The 14324-nt window shown below is 41.8% G+C and overlaps 1 protein-coding gene across 6 annotated transcripts in view; it reads right to left on the bottom strand.

The window, feature by feature from the left end:
- Fam135a (family with sequence similarity 135 member A) overlaps nt 1-2431 on the bottom strand; it is an 83936-nt gene extending 81505 nt beyond the window's left edge. For 3 of the 6 annotated variants that reach the window (XM_052745273.1, XM_052745277.1, XM_052745276.1), the window contains exons 1-2: nt 2289-2405; nt 693-781 (exon numbers count right to left, since the gene is read on the bottom strand). The gene's annotated coding sequence lies outside the window, so the exon portion shown is untranslated. The other 3 variants (XM_052745279.1, XM_052745274.1, XM_052745275.1) reach the window with 3 other exon arrangements.
- Nucleotides 2432-14324: the final 11893 nt, after the last annotated feature.

Raw genomic sequence — 14324 nt, 5'->3', positions numbered from 1 at the left:
GGAAAAATCAAACTGTTTAGCTTGACCTTAAGGGATTTAAGTAGTCAACTTTATTGTTACTAGTATAAAATTAAACAAACAAAAAAGTTATGTATTTACACGGTAATTTCTGTCTGTGGTGGCCCTAAGCATGTTCAAATGACAAGGGCTGACTACAGACAGATTACTGGGTTGCCAGCATTATTACTACCCTCTACAGGCGGAGACACTGAGGCAGAGGTTAAGTGGCTTCTACAGACTACTACTGAGTTACACTATGGGTTCGACTCTGTTGACATTTAGTCCAGTACATGCTGTATTAATATAGACCCCTTATTTAATTTCAAAGAAAATAAAAGTAGCTCACTACAATACTAAGAATGTGTAGATAGATGGTGACTTTCTAATGGATAATTCCCTACAAATGAAAAGACCTGCTTTTAGGGGAAAGCAAGCATCTTTGAGAAACAGCAGTGATTTATTTGCATTTGAAAAAGCATTTAAAATGTTACAGGTAGGAAGAATTCTTCACTTCACCACACATGGGGAGAGCTAGCTCTTCTAAGAGAAATGTAGTTTACTAACAACAGGTCCTTCTGCATTCTACCTGTGAGCTAGCTACCTTGAATAAGGGGCTAAACTTTTTTTCTTTTTTTTTTTTAAGCCTTGGTATTTCCCTTCTTAAAATAGAAATAGAAAAATTTAATTCCTACCTGGCATAGATAACACAAGGAAGAATTTATTGTTTGTGGGCTGCTTTGAGATTCCAGAATGAAATACATAATCCAGTTGGTCTTCAACCCTAGAATAAAGGCAAACTTTACCGAAAATAATTGCCTCAGCAGATGCCTCCATAATACGATACTACACCATTATCAACAGAAACAGAAGTTTTAATTAAATTAGATCTGGCTCGAAATGAAGGGAAGAAAAGCTCCCAATTTTTTTAATTAAGTTCTTTTGCCCAATTCAAAAGATTAATATTTCTATTCTCCATTATTCCTCCTCAGTGAGCAGTTACCCTATTCTTGTTAGCAGAAACAGACATTTATTAAGAGAACTTAAAATGATGCAACCAACAGTAACAGTGAGTATAAAGACCAAATCAATACATTTTATATAGTAATTTCTGTTAAATTTCATTTCAGATTTGTTCCTGGACAACTGTATTTACTGGAGCATTAACCTTTGCCATATCTTAACTCTTTATAAATGGCCAGACTGTTTCTCATAAAATGAACTGGTATACGTTTCTTAAAGATTCAATAAAGTGTACTGCCATTCTTTAGATGATTTTTTTCAGAAGAAAGATGAAATTGATTTCTCTGGAAGCTGCACTAGGGATACTGAGCGTATGTATGAAGAGACAACAGCGTGTTACAACTCTTTAGGGATGTAATAAAAAGTAAAACAAATGGACTGAATGAAAAGGCTCCATCCATACAAATAAGAAAAAGAGATTTTAATGGATTAAAAAAAAAAAAAACCACCCAAGATTAGAGAATAGAAATCGGTTCAGCATGGAGGTTTAGGGGCCACTGGACAGAGAGCAATGAATCAGGGTACCAAAACGGAGAGGTAAGAGGGTGGGGGGCCTCTGATGACAAGGTGGAACAGAGAACCCTAACGCAAAGGGATGCTTAAGCACAGCAACAAAACAAGCAAAAACCCACCCTCCCACAAGTCAATAACTGACAAAAGAGCTAGGATGAAATACCAAAGGAGGAAAACAGTGTTAACAGTGAGAAAAACTGGTCAGCGATGGCCAAGTGGTATCGACCGGGGGGGGGGGGGGGGGGGGGATGCACAGTCGAGGGAAGCAAATCGCGCAACGCAGGACCGACAACGAGGGACCACCGGGACCAAAGGGCACGCTGGAGCGGGTGAAAGCGAATGAGGGTCCGAAGGCCAGGCGGCGAAGGGCGGGCTGGACCCCGGCCGCGATGTACGGGGGAAGGGCCGGCAGGGAGCACCCGGCTGCGCGCCGCGCCCCTCGCGTCCCCGCCGACCTTCAGCCGGCCCAGGACCCGGCTCCGATCGCCGGCAACCGGCTGAGGCCAGGGCCGTGAGAGCGGGACCAGACGACGAGGCCGCTTCCTGTCCGGCCGCCGTCGGGGGGAAGCGGGACCCGGACCGGGTCGCGCGGGGTCGGGCGTCGCGCGGGCGGTGAGGGGGCTCTCACCTCTCAACCCGCGCGGCCTCGGCTGGCGCCTGCCTGGGCGATGGAGGCGTTCTGCGTCCAGCGGGAAGGCGTCCTCACCCAGGTCAGCACCATCCCGCCCCGGGCCACCCCCCTCCCCGCGACTCACATCGCCATCGCAGCCCGCCGCGACCACCGCACAAGCCGGGAGTCAGTCGGTTCGTCACGGGCGCTCGGGCTCCCGGCCCAGCGCCGCCGGCGAGCATGCGCAGTGGCCTCGGTCCCGAGGGAGCGCAGCCAGCCAGCGATACCTGCGTTCAACAGGTCCCGGCCCGCGGCCCCGCCCCTGCCTGGCGCTCTCCCCTCCCCCTCCGGCTACGGCCCGCCCTCTCAGGAGCGAGGCCCCGCCCCTCGTCGGGCTCCGCGCCCCGCGCCGGCGCCAACCGAGATTTCAAGATTTGGTCTCCTTTCCCGGCTCGCGCTCCCGAGTTCCCGCGAGAACGGGAGGCTTGCGTCACTAAGAAGCGCGAGCCGGGTCGGGGTGGGAGTTGGAGGGGCCGGGGCCGAGCGCTGGTCAAGAGTTAAAAGGAGCCAGAAGAGGCCAGAAAGGAGAGTTTGTGTAGAGATTGCTCTTGAAATCATTCATTCTCCAAAGTCACTTCTTCTGCCCTTGCAGCCCTAGCTGGGCTCGGCGCCTGCGCCTCTGTTAAGGGCAATAGGCAAGGCAGCTGCTGAGGGTCCCCGCTGCCCTTTTGGGGCTCATTTGTGGTTGTGGCGATGCTGACCCATTGGCTTCTTGATTGATGGCATCTAAATAGAAGCCTCCGGATCTGAAATTCCATTAACAGAAGCTCGTGTGAAACAGTCCTTCATTGATTAACTTCATCCCCTGCGTCCCACTGTCCCAGCAGAACATTTTATAGCGCGTTAAGGCTTCTGTGTGACCAAGGCAGGGTTGCAGAAAATTTCCTAAATGGATTGGAAGGACGGATAGTGGCGATGGTTATATATAATGTGAGTGGACGTGATGCCACTGATCTAAAAATAGTTTTGAAAAATGGCAAGTTTTGTGTACATTTTGCTGCAATAAAGATGAACGAAACCTTTCTGTTCACTTGGCAGTACTGATGTTGCCCTATATACCTTAGGCCCTTTTTGAAGTCGAGTGTTAAATATGATTTACCCATTGGCTTTTCTTCATTTTTGAACAAATTTTAAACAGGATTGGAATGCCTCAGTTGCCCCATGATAACCAGTCTGTTGACATTTGCATAAATGACTCTTGTCTTATATAGACAGAGTCATAGATACTAAGTGGGTGCCCACAGTACACAGTATGATTATTGGAAATTATATTTCTTTAACAACAAATATGAGACTGAAACGGAGGAAAGCGAAGTTTGAGTATAACACTTCCTTTATGGGTACAACAGTCCAAAGGGAAAATATATACTTCCTAATGTCATGTTATTTCATGACTTGATGGCTGGCCATGGTCTTTTTGGAAAAAGCATGAAACAAGAATAACCATGCTAATTCTCCAGTTAGAAAGAAAGTGTCTGAATATGTTTTGTGGTTCTCACCTGTAATCATTGCATGTGACAGGTGGAGGCCAGCCTGGGCTAGAGAGAGATATCCTGTCTCAATAAGTGAATGAATGAATTCCCTTTTTTTTTTTTTTTTAAAGCTGATAATGTTATTTGAATCTGGTTGCTGATTGGAGATAGGAGTGAGAAGACTTTACTGCTTGATCTAAGTGAATGCATTAAAGGAGAAGATTGTAATCTATATAAAAGACATACAGGTTTGCCGGGCAGTCACCACTGCATGCCTTTAATCCCAGCACTCGGGAGGCAGAGCCAGGCAGATTTCTGTGAGTTCGGGGCCAGTCTGGTCTACAGCGTGACATCCGGGACAGGCACCAAAACAACACAGAGAAACCCTGTCCTGAAAAATAGATAGATAGATAGATAGATAGATAGATAGATAGATAGGTAGGTAGATAATAAATAAATGCAGGTTTATAATGCATGTGCCATAGTCTCTTTAATAATACATTACCAAGGAAATCATGATACTGCATAATTGATTAAATTGCAAAGTAGTTTTTACTATACAGTGTGAAAAGGGGCAAACAGTTACTTCTGGATTGCAACTCAGATTATTTGGGTTTTCAAGTGACAAAGCATTTGCTTGGATCTGCTCTGTCAGACAGGAGACATTTCTCCCACCACGGTACCTCTGAATCACTCCTGTAAAGTATAATTATCTAGTATCAAGTGACAGCCACGACGTGACTTCATGAATTATGCTCTTCTTTATAAGCCTAAAGCTTACCATGTTTTTTTTGTAATGTTATATTTATGCTAATTATCACTAGCTGTGTGATAGCAAACACTTCCGGGCAACTATCTCATTCTTCTGATGACTCATGCCTTGTCTCAAAGCCTGATCTTTTAGCCAATTCCAGCCACGAATCTTCGGTTCCCATCAGACTGCTTTTCTTAGGTAGCCTGATGAATCTTCGTAGCTCAAACAGAATTCTGACCACTTCCCTTTTCCCTTTGTGCAGAGATCTGTCTCTCACAATCTTGTAGGTTCTAGCAGTTTGCAGACTCACTTACCAAGCCTAGAACCTCCCAATCATATTGGATGCTGTCCTGGGTCTCCCATCTATTTCGTTTCCATATCCTGTTTCAGTTTCCAAATACTTCTCTATTTCAAAACGGTTTTCAACTCCAAGGAAAAGTCTGACTTGGAAAAAAAGGAAATCACTTCTAGTGAGACTAGAGAAAGTGATTTAAAGCAGAGTGTTAATGGAAATGAAGGAAATTTGTCAACTTTAAATTATTTGTTGCATGACAAGATTATTTGATAATATTGCCTAAAATAATCAGTCATGCAACAAATAAGGTTATTATTTAAACATTCATTTACTATGAATTAAAATCTGCATAAAAGAAAACTCTTACCTTTATCAAATAAAGCCATTGTTTTTATGTGTATCACTTTTCATATTTGCTTAACATCAAAATTAATGTTCTTGCCTTTTTTAATTATAGAATTTTTTAAAAGTTGTTTTTACCCTTTTTCAGTTCATGAATTCATTACTTAATTTAAATTTTTAAATGTCTTCTGAAGATCTATGACTTTGTAAATTTTTTTTAGAACTTTCTGATCTGTAAGCTGAATGCAATAATTGGCTACTTCATGGTTATGTTGGAAAACTTATTCTTTTTCTTTTTTTATTTAATCTTACTTTTATGTGCATCTGTGTGAATATGTCAGACCTCCTGGAATGGGAGTTACAGATGGTTGTGAGCTGCCTTGTGGGTGCTGGGAATTGAACCCGGGTCCTCTGGAAGAACAGGCAGTGCTCCTAACCCCTGAGCCATCTCTCCAGCCCCAAGGAAAACTTATTCTTACAAAGACCTTTTTACAAAAGAAAAGTTCCATGCATCTGAATATTTCTGTCCCAAAATAGATGAATTGACTTCCCAGGCAATATTGATAATTAATGCTAGACATCCCTTAAAAATGCATACAACTCTAAACTCCAGTGTCCATACAGAATGCAAAATTAAACATTTAAAAATTCTTTTCAATAGGAAGGTTCTTCTTTACAGTTCTAGATTTTACATTGGAACCATCACTATAAACACAGTAGCCAGACAAGCTATAACAATAAAACTACATTTTTATACTCCAGCTATCATTGGGCTTAATTTCCTTTATTATCAATTACAAATTTGTTTATCCTTATGTTTCCTGTTTTTTTTCTTGAAATGTCTTATGAGTTGCTGGATTTACCTTGGGTGCAGAGAAAGAAAACCATACAGTATCATGAAAAACAGGAATCTAATTTTTAATTTTTTCCAGGCAGATACTAAGCAGACTCAGACCCTGCTTAGCTTCCAAGATCAAAGGAGGTTGATCAAGTTCAGTATGGCATGGCTGTTGACTAAAAATTCAGTTATATCTTGAAGTTATATCTTGATCTATTTAAATCACTTTTCTAATAAAAAAGCAATTTAAACTAATCTAGGTCAGTAGAAATTGTCAGCTTTTGGGTGATTGTATTTGTTGAAACATCTTGAACAAGAAATTTACAACATGCTTGCTTCTGCAGGTTGAGAGAAAATAGTCTTGGTGATGGGTTTTCTTTTTTGTGTCATCATCAGAGAATGTAAGACTACTTTGCAATTAGGTGCATGCATGCATGCATGCATGCGTGCATACATGCGTGCGACAACATTCACCTTTAATCCCAGCACTTGGGAATCAGATGCAGGCAGATCTTTGTGAGTTCAGGGCCAGTCTGGTCTATATAGAGGGTCCCAGACCAGCCAGGGCTATACAGAGACCCTGTGTTTAAAGAGAGAGAGAGAGAGAGAGAGAGAGAGAGAGAATTAAGAGTAATGATTTTGCTGTCCATTTAAAAGTATTTTCCCACTCATTTCTATGTTGGTTTTACATGATTCTATAAACACTGTTGTTGAGATTGAAATGTATAGATAGGAAAATTTACATGTGTCATATAACTAATTCCTCTCCATTTTCCTTTTCCTGAGAAAGTCCTGGAGCTCTAAGGTGCCATAGTGATGACTACAGGCGATAATAATTTATATGCTTGAACCTTGCTGAGATTACATCTTCGGTATTTTTATCATCTACACATTTGTGAAATGCTGGTTAACTTAGCTGTAATCACGTTTCTATATGTTAAAATATCACATTGTATACCTTGAATACGTATATGACTTTTATAGGTCAATTATACCCAAATAAACTTCCTTGCTTTTTTTCTTGCTTTTATCCCCCTTCCCCGCTCTGTGGCCTTTCCCTTCTTTTCCTGGCATTTACCGTCTATTGGTATCAGGTTTATACTGACTTTATCAAATAATTGGAAGTGTTTTTTTAGTTATATCATATAGTATTTAAGATAATTTATCGCTTTACCAGTATAACCATAGTCATTTTTTCGTTTTCTCATACTACCTAGCACTTAATTTTTCTTCTTATATCTGAATATATCTGTTAAGACATAAAGCATATGTTTGTAAAGAGCATAGTCAAAGCGCATAGGGATTATGGCAAAAAGTTCTACATAGGCAATAATCTGTGATTTAATGAATATATTTCTATATAAAATCTCATATATATGTATGCACAGTGAGAGCCCTCCAACCCATCTTTGTTCAATCTGAAAACATTATTTTTCCTCTTTATGGCTTTCAGCAACATCACCCACTACTTTGCCACTGAATCTTAATACTGCTTAGATTATGAGTTTTAACTATGCTTTGATGGAATTCTTTATTGCTCATTGTTTTGAAATATTTGCTTTGAACATTTTGTATCATTTTGTTTCAAAAATTGTAAACGACCAGTTTTGACATCTGTATGTTGTTTTATGTATGTACAAACCAGACCAGTTGTAAGTTTTCTGTGCAGGGTATATGCTAGTAGTACTAATTTTCTTTTAAAAACAATACCATAAGGGGCTGGAGAGATGGCTCAAGGGTTAAGAGCATTTGTTGCTCTTGGAGAGGACTGAGGTTCAGTTCCCAGCACCCACATAGGATCCCAGCAACACAACCATCCATCATTCCATTTGCAGGGGATCCTGATACCCTCTTCTGATCTCTAAAGGAACCAGGCATGTACTTGATTCCCAGACACACACAGGCAAATACCCATACCCACAAAATTAATAAATCTTAAAAGAATTACTGTATATGCAATATACTTGTCAGTAGTTTTGTCTCTTCCAGACAAACCCAACATACTTTAATAGTTCTTCAGAACAAATGACACCTTCTAAGTTTGCTTCAGCTGTGCAGCTCTGGAAGAATCACAATCTAAAAGCTCAGCTGTAAAATGATAAAATATTGGCAACATATTGTGATGTTGTGAGCATCGTCATGTACCACAAAAAGCACACAAGTTGTCTTTGGCTTAGCACTTAACACATGGAAAGAATTCAATAGAAAATTAACTATCATGGGAGAGCAATCAAAGAGATATCATGATAGAGGGATACATCATGGGGATGGGGAGAAACCAGGTGCTAGGGAAGTTCCCAGGAATCCTTGGCCCCAGCTTAGACTACTAGCAATAATGGAGACAGTGCCTGAACTGGCTTACCCCAGTAATCAGATCAGTGAATACACTAGCTCCAGTAACTAATGGAAGCAGATGCAGAGATCCATAGCCAAACACCAGATCAAGCTCCAGGAGTCCAGTCAAAGAGAGAGAAGAGGGATTCGATGACCAAGGGCATCAAGATCATGATGGGGAAACCTACAGAGACAATGAAACCAAGCTAGTGGGAACTCATGAAATTTAGATCAACAGCTGTGGAGCCTGCATGGGACTGGACTAGGCCCTCTGCATAGTGAGATAGTTGTGTGGCTTGATCTGCTTAAGGGGCCCCCGGCAGTAGGATCAGAATCCAGCCGTGGTGAATGAGCAGGTTTTGTGGAGGCTACTACTACTTATGATGGGACACCTTGCACAGCCTTGAGGCAGGGGGAGGGGCTTGGACCTGCCTCAACTGAATGTACCACACTCTGCTGACTCCTCATGGGAGGCCTTACCTTCTTGTAGAAGGGGATGGGGGGTGGGTTTGGAGGGGCAGGAGGAGGGAAGAGGGGGATCTTTGAATGGTATGTAAAATGAATAAAATATTTTCTTAATTAAAAAAAAGAAAATTAACTATCATTTGATTTTAGGAGCACATTTTCCCTAAAATAAATTTCCTTATGTCTTAACCTTTAGGAAATTTATCTGTGTTTGTGTTTTTATAAGTTAGCAGAGTTCTTACCTCTAAAGACTCTTTTATGGTTACTCCTGTGAAAAGGTGGAGCAGGGCGGGGGGGGGGGGGGGGGGGGGGGGGGCGGCTACTCAAGCTGCTCTCTCTCTCTCCCCAGCCCTTGATTCTTCTCTACCTGCATGTTTGTTGAGAGAAGGGTGATGGAAATTCTGTCACTTGGCATGCTTGCAACACCAGCTGCTAGAAGGAAAACAAGCCAGTGAGTCAAGGGATTTAGACAGACAGGCACATGGTCACAACTCCGATACCAGGAGAGGCGGAGCCGCTCACTTTGCGGTCCTGTTTCCTTACAAACTGTCACTGTGGCTTTCTCCCTTCATACTCTCGAAGTCAGAAGGCGGCTTTGTGAATGATGGCCAGCCTTCCCAGCTTCATCAAGATCGAGGCAGGCGAATGTGACCTTTTATAACAAGCAGGGCAGTGCCTTACAAAAGAGAAACACAAAAACAATTGTGTTGAAACAAACAATGCATCTTTCTGTGGGTAGGGCCCTCAGAGGTCTTTGAAGTATTGGAAACCTGAAGACAGATTTCTTTTTCCAGGACGTTCAGCCTTCAGCTGCAGCACTCAGGGCAGATTACTGGTTGTTAAAATATGAATATAAAAACACCTGACTCACCAAATTATTTCCTAGAATAGTTAGCTGGGTGGAGGCTCAGCCAGTTAATAACTAAACCCAACCCTCAAGTCTGTTGGCAAAGGGCATATTTAAGCTTAATGATGCTGTATCCACCCAGAAAGATAAACGAGGCTTTGATATCCTGTTCTGTCGACTGGGGAGAGGAAAATGACTCATTAGCCACCTGGGACACAGAATGAGTGGCCTGCGTTGGAGATACTTTGAAAGGTGAGTAGATGTGCTAAACCAGTCTTCCAGAGGTGGCTCTAAGTAAAGCCTGAGGCACACGATGATCCAGGAGACGAGCCTGTCAAAAACTGTGCAAGAGAATCATAAAGTTGAGCAAGCTAACCTTTCCACTATGAATATGCAAACCAAGTGTTAAGCTGGCTTGGAAAAAGAAAAACGAGTTGAACATGTCCACAGCCCTCGAAGGTTTTCTATCTGAATGCTATTATGCTACGTCACCTAAAGTACGGGAAGTGTCTGCCTCAGTGTCTGGCCGGCACATACCGCACACATTTCTCTCTTTGTCGCTTATCTTTGCCTGTTGGCTTACTCAGTTTTGAGTACTCTAAGGTGGTATTTTGATAGAATTTCATGCAAGCGCATAGTTCTGAGGGGTCACTGTGTCACATCTAACTCTGTGTGTTGGTTTTTACTATTAATAATTAACAAGTGTGACAGCAAGTTTAGCCATCCGTATCAAATTTCCGCCATATGGTTCAGAATTATTTGGGGGCATGGAGCACTTTAGAGTAAATAGTCTTAGCTCACTTGGACATAGTCAGTGTAATTTTGCTAAAGCAAAAGGCTAACTGTATGTAGAAAGAATTCAAGTTTTTAAGATATGACTGGTAATCGTATGTAGCTATAATACATACTTTTTAATATTCAACTGGCTGTGAGTCAGGTATCAAAAGTATCAAAACTGACATTTTTAAATGTAGAGCAGAAGTTGGGCGTGGCGGCATATGCCTGTCATCTCATCTAGTACTTTCGGCAAGAGGGTCAAGAAGCCAAAGTCATCCTTGGTTAGATCACTAGTTTGAGGCTAGTCTGGGATACATGACATTCTATCTCAAAAGAAAATAAAGTGGACAGAATCTTTCTGGTCCTACTACTGAGAAAAATGATACGCTGATATTAATAAACTGGAATAAGTTCCCACCCCTTTTATAATAAATTTCCCCAGTACAGAAGAAATAATCCCATAAGTATTATTAAAAACAATTCTTTCTGAATCAGGGTAGCACATACTCTAATACATAACATATGGATAACAAATGAACCATCTAGCATATGTGGGTGTCTCTTTTCCTGCTCCATCTCCTCACGTATTTCATGTTTACTCAAGCTACGCATGAAATCATTCAGAACTTCATTGAACTTAAGTGCACGAGATAACCGAATACCCCGTCAGCAGCATTTGCTTCTGAATCCCCTCACTTCATGTTCTACTGAAGTAAGGATCTTCATTTCTAGAATAAGCTAGAATCTTATAAATCAGACTATGGTTAAATCCTCTGAGATTTTATTTAACAGAGTGTGCATGCCATTTTGATAGGTTTCATTCTTAAACTTTTGAGCGTCTGGTTTCCTATTTCACACACCACTGTGCGTCCCTCTCATCTAACAAACACCCTTTGGGGCAAGTTTAATCACAACAGCTGTAACCCAGTAGTTGGGCCAGTCTAGTTACAGACAGGATGTAACTCGTACGGAGAAGTTCTGTTGTGCTGGGCAGATTGTTTGCCAGCTGAAGGGCACGTCTGCCTCCTTCCTTGGTTTCCCTACAGTAGGTTTCCTATGCATCCTGTAGTAGGCCCTGTAATGCAGGACCTCCAGAAGCTGTGGTTGGCACCAGGTTCTTTGTAAGAAAGAGATGCAGGGCGTCCGGCAAGGTACAGGGTGTAGGATAACTTACGGTGAAGGGATGCCTCCAATAGACGGGAAAAGGATAGTCGGAGAATTCAAGGGCTTAGGAACCGTATTTTCTTATGCAGTGCCCGTGTGCTTGTGTGTGGGTGCGTGTGTGAATGTCTACACAGGAAGGAACTGCATTGTGAAATAACCCCGCGTGCTGCCTGTCATTCTGTGAAAGACAACAATGACAAAAAAGACTATGTTAAATAATGTCATAACAGGAAACAACACAATGGAAGCTAGAGAATTATGATGTGGAAAAAACATCTAAGAACTTAGAACAAAAGAGGCTAAAAATTGACTACAACCCTGTGTAATTGAAGTTGAGAATAAATATAAAGAGAGTTTTAGGCATTAAGGTAATAAAAGATTCAACCACTTGCCAAAGTGTTGCCATTCAACACTTTCAATAGTGTCTACAGATTTTTAGTATTTTTCATCTATATATTATCTTTATATTGCAACTCTTTTCTTTTTCATTTGTTTTTTTTGTTTTGTTTTGAGACATGGTCTCTCTGTGTATCCTTGGCTGTCTTGGAATTCACTATGTAGACCAGGCCGGCCTCAAATTCTGAAAAACTCATCTGCCTCTGCCTCTTGAGTGCTGGGATTAAAAGCGTCTACCACCCCATGCTCAGCTGTATTATAACTTTCTTAAAGTCAAATAATAGCAGCAAGGAACTGAAAAATTTGGTGGCACAGGTTTCAGAGACTTGAGAGAGTTACTAGTTTAAAACAGTTGAAAGAGTGCAGAGGAATTGTACCACAGGATGAAGGGTATGTGTGTCATGTTTTACTTTAGTCACATTAGAAAAAGGCTTTCCTACTATTAAGACATAGAGATGCCATATACATGATGATGTATCGGAGAGCTGTTGATTTATTTGGGATAATATTTAATAGGAACACTTCAGAAAATCATCTGTACCTTCATCTAACCTAGGTGTATACAGGAAGAGGCTACTGAAGCCACAACTTGTCACACAAGGTGAGCCATGCCAGAAAGTGTAAAGGAATAAAGTTCTTTGCCACAGTATCTAATTTCTTATAACTGTTTCCCATGACCTGCATGGGCTATAGTTCCCTTTTTTGCTTTAGGCACAAAACACCTCTGTTGTCTTATCATAAGCTTCTTCCTTCCTTCTTTCTCTTTCTTTCTTTCTTTCTTTCTTTCTTTCTTTCTTTCTTTCTTTCTTTCTTTCTTTCTTTCTTTCTTTCTTTCCTTCCTTCCTTCCTTCCTTCCTTCCTTCCTTCCTTCCTTCCTTCCTTCTGTCTGTTTTTCTTTTTAGTAGTTGAAGACAGGCTTTTACTGGGGGTGGGCAAACACATGCCGCAGACACACAGAGAAAAAGATGCTCTGCAAAGCAGAGGTAGGACTCTGGAAGCCGAGAACTCCAGTCTCCTCTTGAAAACTGGGGTTTAAGCCTCTGAGAAGCTTCCCTCCCCTACTTTAGGATTAGTCTGTTAGAAGACAGATAGGATGGTTGATTAGCCCACAATTGTTGAGTGACTCGTCCTGATCAGGCCTTCAATTTGTTGAGTCAGTCCATTAGCAGGGGGTCACCTGGTGGGTGACAATAGCCTATAAGGCCTTTGCTTTCAAGCTGCCAGGCTTTGTCTCAAATCAAGAAGTTGAGGAAGTAGCCAACCATCTTGGAAATTTGTCACCTTTATAGGCCAGCCATGGCCCCTCTTCCTATCTTTCTGGCTATCAAGGAGTGTTAGATTATTAAAGAGGCAACTGCAGAGAGACAGAAAGCAGACAGAAAGAGAGGCTCCGTCTGACCTTAGGCGGGACAATGTCTCTTCATGGTGATAGGCATCTTGCCACTCACCTGTGTTGATGGCCAAAATGCCTACAGGGGAAGATGGGACACTGCCTCTTACAGGGATAGAAATGGGTGAGAAATGACTTCCTTAGTCCACAAGGGAAGCTGGGAAGTGTAGTCCTTCAGCAGGAAATTATTAGGGGGGTCTAACTCCTGGTCTCTCATTTCTCTCCTCTCAGAGGTCACCCTAATTGCTGTTAGAGGACTTGGGGGTGACAAAGGCTCTTAGTTGCTTCGAGCTGACAAAAGGTCGATGATGAAGGTACAGCAGTCAGAGTGCCTCAAATGAGGGTCTACCTAGGGGGCCAAGATAAAACTCAACCAATGGTGATTATCCAGAACATAAGACAGTCATCTGGGGATGGTGTGCATCTTTGGAGCTTGTCATATGAGTGGAGTAGCATCACATAAAGAGTGAGATGGTTATTAGTCCTATAACTGAGAGCATAGTTAGAAAAATAGTTGGGGAAGTTTTGTACTTATTAGAGGAAGAGAATGGGCAAGAAAACCAAAGAATCCTTTGCAGGTTTTGTCATAGGCATCAAGAAGATTGACTACCATAAGATGTACACCACCGAGTGTACGTTTGTTTGGTTCAAGAGTTCATTCAAAAAGCCTTTCATCCATCAGTTTAAGTTGAGAAGTTGGACATTGAGTTTTTGTTTGTTTGTTTGTTTTTAACTGTAACCTCATGGGAACATTACAAGACAAGATTAATGAGAAAAATTCCTCACCGTCATGGTTAAGATCTGTTTAATATAGTGAGGCATGATTGTATACCTGGCTGGACTGTACCAGAAACTTTCTTATCAGAATCCTGTCGAAGGCCTATTGGCAGGGCCTTACCAGCAAGAGATGCCTCTGTCCATGTAGCAGCTGTAATGTCCAGTAGAGGACAATATGGGCCAAACCTGAATGAAACCCAGGTTCCATTTGTTGACGTCCCTACTAGACATCAGCATCTGTAAGTCTGACAACCCTGTTTCTTGCAGCCT

Source organism: Peromyscus californicus, unplaced genomic scaffold (genome assembly GCF_007827085.1).
Source record: "Peromyscus californicus insignis strain IS unplaced genomic scaffold, ASM782708v3 Scaffold_19__1_contigs__length_69161282, whole genome shotgun sequence".
NCBI classification, from domain to species: Eukaryota; Metazoa; Chordata; class Mammalia; order Rodentia; family Cricetidae; genus Peromyscus; species Peromyscus californicus.
This window is presented reverse-complemented; position numbering and strand designations above follow the sequence as displayed.